This window comes from Felis catus, chromosome A3 (assembly GCF_018350175.1).
Source record: "Felis catus isolate Fca126 chromosome A3, F.catus_Fca126_mat1.0, whole genome shotgun sequence".
Taxonomy (NCBI): domain Eukaryota; kingdom Metazoa; phylum Chordata; class Mammalia; order Carnivora; family Felidae; genus Felis; species Felis catus.
Genome location: NC_058370.1, coordinates 83,693,922 through 83,707,248, shown reverse-complemented (window position 1 = coordinate 83,707,248; position 13,327 = coordinate 83,693,922). Strand labels below are relative to the sequence as shown.

General features: G+C 40.0%; 1 long non-coding RNA gene across 1 annotated transcript in view; it reads right to left on the bottom strand.

Moving 5' to 3' along the window:
• Positions 1 to 13,327, bottom strand: part of LOC109498607 — a 172,993-nt gene that overhangs the window by 107,670 nt on the left and 51,996 nt on the right. The window contains exon 2 of the long non-coding RNA XR_002740835.2: positions 3,748 to 3,875. This is a non-coding gene — a long non-coding RNA (uncharacterized LOC109498607). The remainder of the gene's footprint in view (positions 1 to 3,747; positions 3,876 to 13,327) is intronic.

Sequence of the window (13,327 nt, the reverse complement as noted above, 5' to 3'; positions counted from 1 at the left end):
CTGTAAAATACACATCTGTGGAAATGGCTGCAGGAAGATGGAGGTGGGGGGTTTTGCTCCACAACAGTCCCTGTTTACACCTGTGCATTCATGGAACTAAACCTCATACACCTGCATCCACAGAAGGCTTCATAATTGCTTCTGAACCAGGAAGACTATAGCATTGCCATGGAAAGGGGGAGTCAAAGTGAGCAAGGTTAGAATGACTTACTCCTAAATGGATGCTTTCCTCATTCTTAATTTCAGGCTTGTAGGTCACTTAAAGATGTTTATTAACAATCAGGGGCAAATAGGGAAAAACTGTTGGCTATACACTAAAGCTTGTTTTCTGCTCAGCTGCTTGCTTTGAGAGAAGCCAGTGTTTGTGTGTGTGCATGTGTCTGTTGAAATGGGAAGAAGAAAAAAAAATGAGAAGAAAAACCAAGATGGAGAAATAGAAATACCTCGAGAAAAGTGAAATTTTAGCTGTGCTAATCCCTAGACTAGGAGGCTCTTGCAGAGCATAACTGGATTCTGGAAGGAGGCTTTCCTCACTGTCAGTGATAATGTCAGGTCCAGGGCACAGCAAAGGGTATTTAACAGGGCCATTGATGTCTCCCATTGTGCAAAGGGAAGTAGAACTCTGTATCCAAGTTTTCCTCTGATAGCATCATCATGTGATGATATGGTTTCTAGTAAAAAAAAAAACTGTGCCAGAGATGAAGCAGAACTGACTCGGCACCAAGAGTGTTTACACACTGGTAGTACTTGCCATGGTTTACTAAATAGGACAGGATTGCTGGCAGCTCTGGTGGCAACTGGGACTTGTGTACCATCTGTAGCTGAAGGATCTAGCATTGGCTTCATCTCTGTGTGTTTCAGCTTACCTACCTGTGAGAGCCTAAAGACAATGCTTACCTTCCTAGAGGGATGGGCACCAAGAATGTTGAAAGCGTGATGGGTGGTTGTGAACATAAAGTGCTATGGCATCCTTAAAAAAAAAAAAAAAAAAAAAGATACTCTCCCTAGTCTACATGGCTCCAGAGGCTGGGCTGGCTGCAATGGGTGTGCAACACAGGCAGGCACAAGGGACCCACACTTATCTAATGTGTTGTCACCAGCTTGAAATTTTTAAGCCTGTCCAGAGGCTCACACCAGGAAATACTCTGAGAGGAAGACTCGAGGTCAAGTGGACCTCAGAGAAGCTTGTTAAGAAATATCTACGCTGGGAAAATTAAAGTAGACCTCCTGTAGACTGTCATTTCTTGGTACTGCATTGACATCTCTAGGGCTCATTTTTTTTTCTTTGTTATATCATTTCTGTATGTCAAGCATCATTCAGAAAGTTCAACAATTTTTATAGTCTTTGAAACACTCAATTCTCTAACATTGGTTACATTTTGTTGGTTAGAATCTGAACACATCTTGTTCTCAGTGAAAGCAAATTCTTTTTATTTTGTGATTTCTTCTAAAACTTGGGTTTTCACTTGATTTCGAATGAATTGTCTCTGTTCATATCTGCCTGCTAGGAGCTTGTGATAATAAAACATTTTAGATTACATGGAGGTTCAAGAACCCCTGTGTATTTAGCTACTTCTGAAAATGGCTAAGGAAGGAATACCACCTATCTTTAAGAAATTTATTTATTTATTTATTTATTTATTTATTTATTTATGATTTATTTTTTTAATATGAAATTTATTGTCAAATTGGTTTCCACACAACACCCAGTGCTCATCCCAACAGGTGCCCTCCTCAATGCCCATCACCCACTTTCCCCTCCCTCCCACCCATCAACCCTCAGTTTATTCTCAGTTAAAAAAATTTTTTTAAATGTTTTTATTTATTTTTGAGACAAAGAGAGACAGAGCATGAGCAGGGGAGGGGCAGAGAGACAGGGAGGCACAGAATCTGAAGCAGGCTCCAGGCTCTGAGCTGTCAGCACAGAGCCTGATGTGGGGCTCAAACTCACAGACTGTGTGATCATGACCTGAGCTGAAGTTGGACGCTTAACTGACTGAGCCACACAGGCGCCCCTATTCTCAGTTTTTAAGAGTCTCTTATGGTTTGGCTCCTCCCTAACTTTTTTTTCCTTCCCCTCCCCCCTGGTCTTCTGTTAAGCTTCTCAGGATCCACATAAGAGTGAAAACATATGGTATCTGTCTTTCTCTGTATGACTTATTTCACTTAGCGTAACACTCTCCAGTTCCATCCATATTGCTACAAAAGGCCATATTTCATTCTTTCTCATTGCCAAGTAGTATTCCATTGTGTATATAAACCACAATTTCTTTATCCATTCATCAGTTGATGGGCATTTAGGCTCTTTCCATTATTTGGTTATTGTTGAAAGTGCTGCTATAAACATTGGGGCACAAGTGCCCCTATGCATCAATACTCCTGTATCCCTTGGATAAATGCCTAGTAGTGCAATTGCTGGGTCATAGGGTAGATCTATTTTTAATTTTTTGAGGAACCTCCACAATGTTTTCCAGAGCGGCTGCACCAGTTTGCATTTCCGCCAACAGTGCAAGAGGGTTCCCATTCTCCACATCCTCTCCAGAATCTGTAGTCTCCTGATTTGTTCATTTTAGCCACTCTGACTGGCATGAGGTGTTAACTCAGTGTGGTTTTGATTTGTATTTCCCTGATGAGGGGTGACGTTGAGCATCTTTTCATGTGCCTGTTGGCCATCCGGATGTCTTCTTTAGAGAAGTGTCTATTCATGTTTTCTGCTCATTTCCTCACTGGATTATTTGTTTTTCGGGTATGGAGTTTGGTGAGCTCTTTATAGATTTTGGATACTAGCCCTTTGTCTGATATGTCATTTGCAAATATCTTTTCCCATTCTGTCGGTTGCCTTTTACTTTTGTTGATTGTTTCCTTTGCAGTGCAGAGGCTTTTTATCTTCATGAAGTCCCAATAGTTCATTTTTGTATTAAGAAAATTTTTAACCAAAACTTTACATCTCAGTATTCTGAGGAAAAGAGAGTAAGAGAGTACACCCTCAGGAAAATAGCTGATGAGAAGCCTGGGGCCTGGGTTAGCAAGATGGGGTGAGAACTCACCTGGTGGGTGATAGGAGGCGTGAGTGGTGAAGGGAGCACAACCAGAACCCAGGTCTCCTATGGAATCTGCATTTTTAGGAGGCTACCAAGGATGCTATTGTACCCATTCAGCACTTGAGCCTTATAGCTCTCTGCCACATTTCCCCAGGTTACAAAATGGCTGGCTTTGTAAATTGCTAGAGAGTTTTTATTTATTTCTTGTGTAGGAAGCGACACCTCAAATATCATGAAACCTCCCTTTAAGGGTTTCCTACCTGAGTGCAGGCACAGAGTGGGATTTCCCTCAATCCATAACATGCACACACTAGATATATGTTATAGTAAGGAAAGCTAAAAAAAAAAAAAAAAGATATTTCCTTTTTGTTCCTGCTCCAGTTTAGCACCAATAGAAAGAGAGATGTAGAAATCAGACAGATGGAAACTAAAGTATCAGCTTTGAGGGGCACCTGGGTGGCTCAGTCGGTTAAGGGTCTGACTCTTGATTTTAGCTCAGGTCATTAGATCGAAGCCTGCATTGGGCCCATGCTGAGCTTGGAGTCTGCTTAAGATTCTCTCTCTTTCTCTTTCTCTCTGCACCTCCCCAGCCCACTTGCTCTCTCCCTTAAAAAAAAAAAAAGGAAGTATCAGATTGGAGAATGATGCTTAGGTCTGTGGACAACTGAGCTTACAAACACTTTAGCTCTGTATTAATCATACTCACTGGGTCATGGCCAGGGGAGCCTAGGCATGAGAAGTCCAAAGCAGGTACACTTGGCAAGTAGAGAACTCCTTAAAAGAGAAACAGCAAGTGCCAACCATTCCTTAGTTCCTTTTTTCCAACTTGCCATTCTGAGAAAGGAATAGAGGGATGATAAGAGAGCAACTCTAATTGTGGAAATACTTCATATGAAAACATGAGGATTAAGAAGTAAGTGTTCCCTGGGGTGCTGTGCTGACAGCACGGAGCCTGCTTGGGATTGTCTCTCTCCCTCTCTCTCTGTCCTTCTCCTGCTTGCGTGCTCTCTCAAGTAAATATACATTAAAAAAGAAAGAAAGAAAGAAAGAAAGAAAGAAAGAAAGAAAGAAAGAAAGAAAGTGTTCCCCAACAATAAATATAAGAAAACAGCTATTCCTATTGAGTTTAACATATGATATAAAGAAGTAAAATGTCATGAATTTACATGCCAATAATTGAGAAAAAAATTTTTTAGAGAGAACACACAAGAAAGGGAGAGGGGTGAGGCAGGGGATAAGAGAGAGAGAGAGAGAGAGAGAGAGAGAGAGAGAGAATCTTAAGCAGGCTCCATGCTAAGTTGCAGAGCCCAACATGGGGCTCGATTCCACTACCCTGGGATCGTGACTTGAGCCGAAATTAAGAGTGGGATGCTCAACTGACTGAGCCACCCAAGCACCCTGAGACATTTTTTTACATGTCAAAAATAAATCCCATAAAGAACACTGACTAGCTCAAAAACTCTTTCATCATTTAAGGAAGGAAAAAGCCTACTTTCAAAAACTTTTAAACTTACTTTAATAACATACAGAACAATGGCTACATTAATTACATATTATTTCTTATTTATGAAAATTTCCACTGGAGTGTCTACATGGCTATGCTACAGACTTGTTCAAGGTTCCATGCACTCTTGGAAGTAAAGGCAGACGTTTCTTTAAGAAGGTCTCTGACTCATGATTATGACAGCAATGAATTCAACAAAGACGCCCATCTGCCTGAATTAGGAATGCTTTACCATATTAGCAAATCCAGGCTGGTGACACCAGGGGAGAAATGTGGCTACCCACAGATCTCTTATGGTTTTTGTCACTGGGCTGCCTGTCCCCTAGAGATGTCAGTTTCTACTTCAACCCTTCCTTAATGAAACTGTTTGGCTGAGGCACAAAGAGGTTCCAGGACGAAGGAGGGCCTACTCCCCGGAGTCTGAGGTGCTGGCCCTTTAAGACTGGCTTGCACAGAAGTGCATTCAAGCTAACCTGAAACCCAGCAATGCCAGGAGTAGATTCAGTTCTGGTTTGAGTTAAGCTGGGTCTGAGAGAGTCCCTTCCTTTACACAGAACATTTGCAAACATTAAAAAGTGAACTGGGCTTACTTCAGCGTTAAAGCTTTATGGTGTTATGGGACAAAGAGGAAGATAATTCAGTTAGGGAGTAACACAACCACTTTTGATAAATTACACTTTTAGGTCATCTCAGATGCAAAAGGGGTATTTACTGGAAGGGAGCAGGGTGGTCTCCTCGACTAATTTATTCCCAAAGTTCGCCAGTGTTGGGAAGGAAGGGTACCTGGCTGTCTGTCAGGTTCTCTGTTGGAACACACCCTGTTGGAGAGAATGTTTTGCCTATTCGCAAAGGGCAGCAGCATCTCTTTCAAGTGATTTGTTATAATGACGATGATTATTGTTGGATTATTACAGTCGCCCACTGGCAGGATTATAGTTAAAAATTTGGCAGTGTTTGCATTATAAATGACTATTTTTACAGTTCAGCCATAAAAGTTTACTTAGGTCTGAAATTTGATATACAAGCTCTCCATCCAGGAGTGCTTTCCTTTCAAAGAGAATTTTAAAAAATGGTTAATAAAATTGGTCTGTCTAATTTTCCTGAGTTATATGAGTATTTTGGAAAAACAGAAATGTATCATTTGTATAGGCTCTCTACACTTCTTCTCAGTTGGCCTTGAGTTTAAACAAGATGCTATAAAATTTAAATTATTCAAACTGAGCTTGGATGTACTGAAAGAAATGATATTATGCACAGGGCTAGACTAGAGAAAAGGAGAGGAACAGACAGTCTTTGTGTTTAACTTTAAAAACTCTATCTGTGGCCCAGAAGTAGAAGCCCTTTTGGAACAATTATCACTTTGCATTTTCATTATGCATTTTATACCTCTAAGTACATAATCACCTGCTCATGTCTATCTGATAAATAATGAGATTTTTATTTCACATTTGCATTGTTAATTACAGTATATTACAGAAGTAAGATACCAAGCATCTGTTATTAATAGAATGTAATTTTTTTTTTAATAACAAGGGCACTTTAAATAGACAAAGAAAAAGCACCCTTTATTGGAGGCCACCCGGATCTGTTGATAGCTTTGCTTTTCATTTGTACTAAAGGTAAATGAGGCAGGAATGGAGGAAAATACCACATGAACTAAAGCTATCAAGATAAAATATAAATGTGAATTACAGTTTGGCAAGAGTTCATGTCCTTACCCTTGAGGAAGGAGTCAATTTTGTAAATGCCAGTGCAATTAGAATACATTTAGTGTTGAAAAGATGAAAAGTCCAACCCATGAATTCCCTTTAAGAGTCTGATAAACTCTGGTCACAATATGAGGGTCCAGCTGGAAGAGCCAATTCTAGTGGTCTCAGGATCATTATCTTTACTACTAAAAGATGGTTCTTCTGAGCACAGTCACTTACTTCCCCAACTTCCATGCCTGGGGTCTTACTGAGAGGTGGCGTGGTGGTCTAACAGCCTTGGAACTCTCCATCTGCCTTTTACAATAACCACCTAAGTGGTGGTTACCTGTCTGAGTAAATGAGAAGCACTGGCATTGTACTGGTATTGTATTAGAGTGCAAGTAAATACACTGTGAAAAGCAGACACATGCTAAAATACAAGTAATCAAGTAATGACTGCCCTTTGGGAAAAGCTCTGCACGGGTCAGTGTTGGATGCATTCTTTTTTGGCAACAGATTTTACCACCTTACCAGCTGCCATAGTGGGATACAGAACTCTTCTAGCACCACAAACTCCCTTAAGCTGCTCCTTAATAATCATACCCTCCACTCAACCCCAACCTGATATATTCTCCATCACTATGATTGTCATCTTGAGAACGTTATATAAATGGAATCATACAGTATGTAACCCTTTGAGATTGGTTTTCTACTCAGCATAATGCCCTTGAGATTTATCTAAATTGTTCATGTATCAGTAGTTTACTCCTTTATATTGCTGAGTAACTTTCCATTGTGTGGGTGTACTGCTGTTTGTTTATCCATTCACTCATGGAAGGACTTTGGGGTTATTATAAGTAAAATTGCTGTAGACATTAATGTACAGGTTTTTGTCTACACACAAGTTTTTATTTCTTTAGCAGAAACATGCAGAAATATGACTGCTGGGTCATAGGGTAAGCGCATGTCTAACTGTGTAAGAAGCTGACAAACCATTTTCCAATGTAACTTTGCCACTTTACATTCCTACCAGCAGAGAATAAAAGACTCAGTTGTTCTTCATCCACACCAGGAGTTGGTATTTATACTTCAGGCATTTTAATAGGCGTGTAGTAGTGTATGTCCTTGTAGCTGTAATTTGCATTTCTCTATTGGCTAGTGACACTGAACAACTTTTCATGTATTGTTTACCATCCATATATCCTCTCTGGTGAAGGGTCTGTTCAAGTCATCTGAAGTATCAAGTTCAAGTCAAGCTTTGAAGAAGTTTTGCTCTGTGTTATGATTGCACTCTCCCTAGTGTACTTTCACAAGAGGCTGTAGTAATAAATTAAATTTCTTTCCAACTATTGTGAATGCTGGCCATGCTGTGATGGGACATGGGAAGCTCAAAAAAAAAAATCTTGTCATTTTCTTCTAATATATCTTTTCTTGGTTCCATATTCCATGTCTGTATGCTAGGAATACTCCTTTTTGTTTTTCGGCAGGGACAGAAAAATCTCACTAAATTCAGATGATGAACGGAAGGGGGTGGATGGAGTCAGGATGCCACAAACGAAACTGTAGGTGAAAAGATGTTTTTTACAGAAATGTAGGTAGAAGTCTGACTCCTATCGAGAAATCATATAAGTTATGTATAAATGTTAAATATACCATAATAGTTGATTTAGTGGGTGACTAACCCCATTAAAAAAATAGAATGAGAATTCAGAATTGACTTTATAAAAGGAATCTTTCATCCAGCTTTAGTGTGCATTCAAAATATTAGTTGACTTGAAAACTTTACTTTTTTAGGTCTGAATCTTTTTCTTAAATTAAGGTACATCTGAAAATTCCTAGGAAAGTGCATTTTAAATACTGAAAAGTATATTTAAGTAATTTAAGTAAAATAAAATTTATGAATTTTAAAATTAAAAAAAAATTGAAAATCTAACCAAAACACGAATGTCCTTTAATAGAGAAGAAAAGGTGTGACTTAAGAAGTTGAAGAAATAATTAAAGACCTTTCATATGAGGGATTTATATTGAGTCTTTCATATCAGAATTCCTTTACTTAAAGCTACCTCCTTAGACCCGGGCACTCAGGCTCCCTGCCTTGTATCCTACCTGTTAGAGAGCCTGCTTTGGCTCAGTTTCAGTGCTTTCCTCCCTTCAAGGAGAGAACTGGGAGCAGTCAGTGGATGCCCACTTGGAGCATTTCCAAGATGTTCCCCCTGCAGGAACACCTCAGGTCCCAGGTACCTAGAATTCCCTGCCCAGAGGGACTGAACCTGCTTCCGGGGCCAGCACACTTCTTCCATAGCACCTCTTTCCTCTTCCTCCCCAGGGCTCACCAGGGGATGCTTTTTTGTGGGGTGTGATTGTGGACTGGGTTTGCATTGCATGCTGGGGTTCCCCATCCATGCATATGAAGCTTTCCCTGCCCAGGATGGCGCCAGGCATTGGGCTAGGGTACCAGGTAGGAGGTGGGGAGCATTTGTACTCTAACTCTGGGCCCCACAAACAGCGCCTGCTTGTAAGAATGACCTACAAGTTTTCAGAAGAAATATATGTCAAGCTTCATCTCAAAATTCATTTACGCCACAACTGAAATATTTCCACTTTTTAATTCATGTGGTGTGTTTCATACTCTAACAGAGATACTCTTTCTGACAATTTGTATAATACTTAGTCTGTACTGTGCAATTTAGAAATTAATTCTATTCTGTCACTTACAATGAGCTGTTGTTTTGAGTTTTATTTTCTTTTTGTCTCCAACCGAACTGTAAGTCCCTAGAGATAGAAAATAAGACGTATGCCTCCATGGTATGTACCTCCTATATCTAGAAGATTTTTGAATACAGAGGAGGTAATAGATATTTTTTGCTTGATTGATAAACCTGTAATGCCTTATACATATGTTAAACAAGAGTTAGGCTAACAGTTTTAAAACCTGAGTTTGTGGAGAAAAAGAAGCAGTTTCTCTGGTACAAAAGGAAATAATAAATAGGGGAAGGGAGAGGGAAAAGCAAAGGAAGTCATTTGAGCATCTGGCTTAACTCTGGGATTGAACATGAAAATGTAGCCTGTACAGGCTCCTCCCCTTCCCTATGTCCCACCAACACCTCAGAGTCTTTAAAATTGATAGGCAGACCTAGGTAGAATCCAGGAGACCAGGCCAATTTCAGTTGTAAAAACAGTGGCAAGCAAGGGATTTGAAGAGCTCTGTTGTTTCACAGCAAACAACTTATTTGTGCCCAGATCAAAAGTAAATAAACAGAATGGTTTTGAGTGTGATTAAGAGGATTACATGTTAGAGAATCTGCTTTTGCTATTATAGCACAATCAACAGTAACCCCCTCTGCTTTTCTGCTCTGACAACACCAAGTTTTCCCATAAAAATATCAACTAAAGTCATCTTATTCTTCTCAAAATCAGTTTCTGTTATTTTTCTAAGGTTGGTAGCATGAATTCTTTGACAGTTAAAGGCTTTCATTTGTCTTATACTGTAGCATGGTTTGAGTTAGCTATTTTTAGACTAGACTAGACTCCTCGCCAACTGCCTGTGTATCTGGGTCTACTCTGAGAATGGGACCATGCTTCCCACAAAGCAGAGGATCTCCGAGTGTGGTCCAGGGACCACAGAGAGCCCCAAGACACTTAGGAGGTGTGCAGAATCTATGTTATGTTCATAATAATACTGATGCATTATTTGTCTTCTCACTCTCATTCTCTTATGAACATACAGTGGAGTTTTCCAGAGGCCACATGACATGATGACACCTTTGCTCTGATGAATAGTGGACTATGTCTTGTATTCTGGAGTCTTAAAGATTTCTCAGTCTTAATTTCTAATATAGAAAATACCCATAGCTATAACCCACAAAAATAAAAATTCATCAGGGTTCCCAATTTCAAGAGTATAAAAAGGATCCTGGGGGTAAAAGTTTGAGAAGCACTGTCTTAAAGACGAAAACGACTACCTAGATCTTCAGTCACTCTTTGAGTATACCAAAGTTCAGTGGAAAATCAGAGAGATGATTAAAAGTTAGAAAATCAGATTTATAAGAAGAGGTGGAAGGAATGGGGATCGATCAGCCCAGAGGAGAGAAGCTGGAGAGATGCCTTAATAATGATCTTCAGGTATGTGAAGAGTTGATGTACAGAACAAGGAGAGGCTGGCTGACTCAGAGCGCAGTGTGGGAGATTCAAGCCGGAGATAAAGAAGGATTCTCTGACAGGGGCTGTTAAACAGCAGAGTGGGTGACTGACGGGCTTGTGGAATCTCCTCCTCTGGAGGTCTTTAAAAAACAGCTAGATTTCCATCTGTCTGGGATGATTTAACTCTGGCCATGCCAGAAAGCTGAGGGTATGGAACAGATGAAGTCTTGGGCTCCCCTTCCACCCCTCCCCCCCCCCTTGATTCTGTAATTAACTTGATGAAAGGAGCTGTGGCTATTTGCAGTGTAGGGTTTAGACAGGCATGTGCTTGCTGATCTCGGGATAGGTCTTGTGTGGGAAAGCCAGAGGTTAGCTTTATGGCTGGTGGCGATCTGTATCATCCAGGAACATGATTGATGCCTGGAGACATTCATTTGAGGTCAGACTTAGAAGGATTGGGCCCTAGCCCCCTGCCTAACCTTTCTCATTGTCTAAGACCAGTGAGAACACGAATTTGATAGGCTAATTTTAGTCAGCTTAGGTGGGACCTGGAAAATTTCAAATATTAGATGTAGATGTAGGTTTTTGGGCATGAAATTCTCATGATTCTAAAAGAAAAAAAATGCAGTTCTTAATTTTATAGAAGGACAGTATCAGAAAGTCTGAATGGAAAGTATGAGAATAATGCTCTTCATGGACACAGGCTTTCAATTTTACTGTGTAGTAGTACTTTATCTTTCCTTATGGAATTAGTATTATTTTATTGCTTCTAGTTTTCAAATGTTTTGCATTTTGGAAATTAGAGTTTGATGTTTCCCTGTACTGGGTCAGAGATCCAGAGCAGCAACCAAATTCCAAGGTAGTTCGTTTTCCCTTGCTTATCACTTGAATTTCCGTGAACTTTGTGCTTGGGCCAAAAAAAAAAAAAAAAAGAGGAAGGAAGGAATGCAAATTTGCTGGGTTTACTGTTGGATCCTGATAGTAGGGACAACATGGTAGAAATCAGTAAAACCATCTAGGATAATGAGCTGGATTAGAGAATATAAATGAGATTTTATCTAAATGTAGACCCAATCACCATAGTCTGTGTTGACACTTAAAAAATATTTGGATCATGCATTAACTTGTCTTGGGTTGATTGATAGAAAGCAGAGGAAGAAGACAAGGCTGGGAAGACCCCCGTGGGTACTTTTTGCAGTGTAGTTTGATCAGATATCATTTAGGAAAACAACCGTGGCAGATAGCAGATAACCCCTTTGTGGGAAACGATTACCAGGCTCTACCTATCTCCAAAAGATTCCAAGAGGCTACTGACCTCTTTTTTGACAAAGCCTTGGTGTTGAATGATACAGGAAGACCAGGCCTGGGGCAACATGGTAAATAATGCTTTGTGTCCCAGAGAAGAGAAAAATGGGATAACTTCATAGAAGCTGTAAGACAATAAACCTCTTTAATTATTAAGACTCATATCATGCAAATACTCAATTGAAAGAAGACATTTTCCAAACTTATTCTGTGTCTCACATCCTCATCCTTTGATGTTAAAAGGGAGAGAAAAAGGGAAAGAGGAAGGAAAGGAATTTCTGTTTTTTGAAAGCATAGCATTAACCTAGGAAAAGCATTATTCTGAAAGGTATCTAGTAAAATATCACAGATGTAATTTTATATATATATATATATATATATATATATATATATATTACACACACACACACACACACACACACACACACACACACACACATTTATTTATTTTTGGGAGAGCACAAGTGGGAGAGGAATAAAGAGAAGGAGACAGAGGGCCTGAAGTGGGCTCTGAGCTGATAGGCTGACAGCAGCGAGCCCAATGTGGGGCTCAAACTCATGAACTTGGAGGTCATGACCTGAGCGAAAGTCAGAAGCTCAACCAACTGAGCCCACACGAGTGCCCCCACAGATGGAATTTTAAAATGAGCTTCATAATGTCCTTGTTTCCTAAAACCACTCTTGCGGCTAAACTAGCTAAAATAGCAAAGGTAAGAACAGGCTGCTGGGTAAAAAGCTTATCTTCTTTGTGGATTAAGAAGGAAATGTTTTTTCTTTCTGGGCCCAGCAAACTAGTGACCATGAAGATCTGCTTAAGACTCTATGGCTAGGAAAGGGAAACATCACTGCTTTGTTTTTGTTTTTGTTTTTGTTTTTGTTTTTGCCCCATTCTAAGCCAATGGCAACCCCAGCTAGAAGTTATGGGTGTGTGTTACAGAAAGTCAGTTTGAAGCTTTGACTTTCCCTTCATTTACCCAAGTTATTCTTCAAGCCCCTACCTCTTTCTGCTGTGCTCTTAACTGTGCTTTCTCCAATTGTCTTCCAACCAAAATTTTACTCATTTTCCAAGACTCAGCTCTCATTCTACTGTGGCCTCCATACCTCCCAGAACCTCAGAGCACCACTCACCTGCTGTGTAAGACTTACTACTATTTGCCTTGCATTAGAGTTATTTGTGTGTATATCCATGTTTGTCACTTAATTGTGTGCTTCTATAGGGAGCCAAGTTATTTTTTTTTTCAGATCTGAGTCTTACACCTAATAGATGCTCAATTAATGTTTACTACTGAGTTGAACTTGATTTAGCACATCTTTTCCAGAAAAGGAATAAGATCCAGATGCTAACTAGTGGATTTTACTTCTGGATGTATATTTATTAGACCATTCAGGGGGCTCCTGAGTGGCTCAGTCAGTTGAGCATCCAACTCTTGATTTCGGCTCAGGTTATGATCCCAGGGTCGTGGGATTGAACCCCTCATCAGGATCTGCACTGAGTGTGGAGCCTGCTTAAGATTCTCTCTCTCTCTCTCTCTCTCTCTCTCTCTCTGCCCTACCCCCCCACTCTCATGCTCTCTCTAAAATAAAAAGCCCATTCAGCAGGACAACATAACTTACACATTCAAAAATAGAAGTAATGCAAAAATCCATTG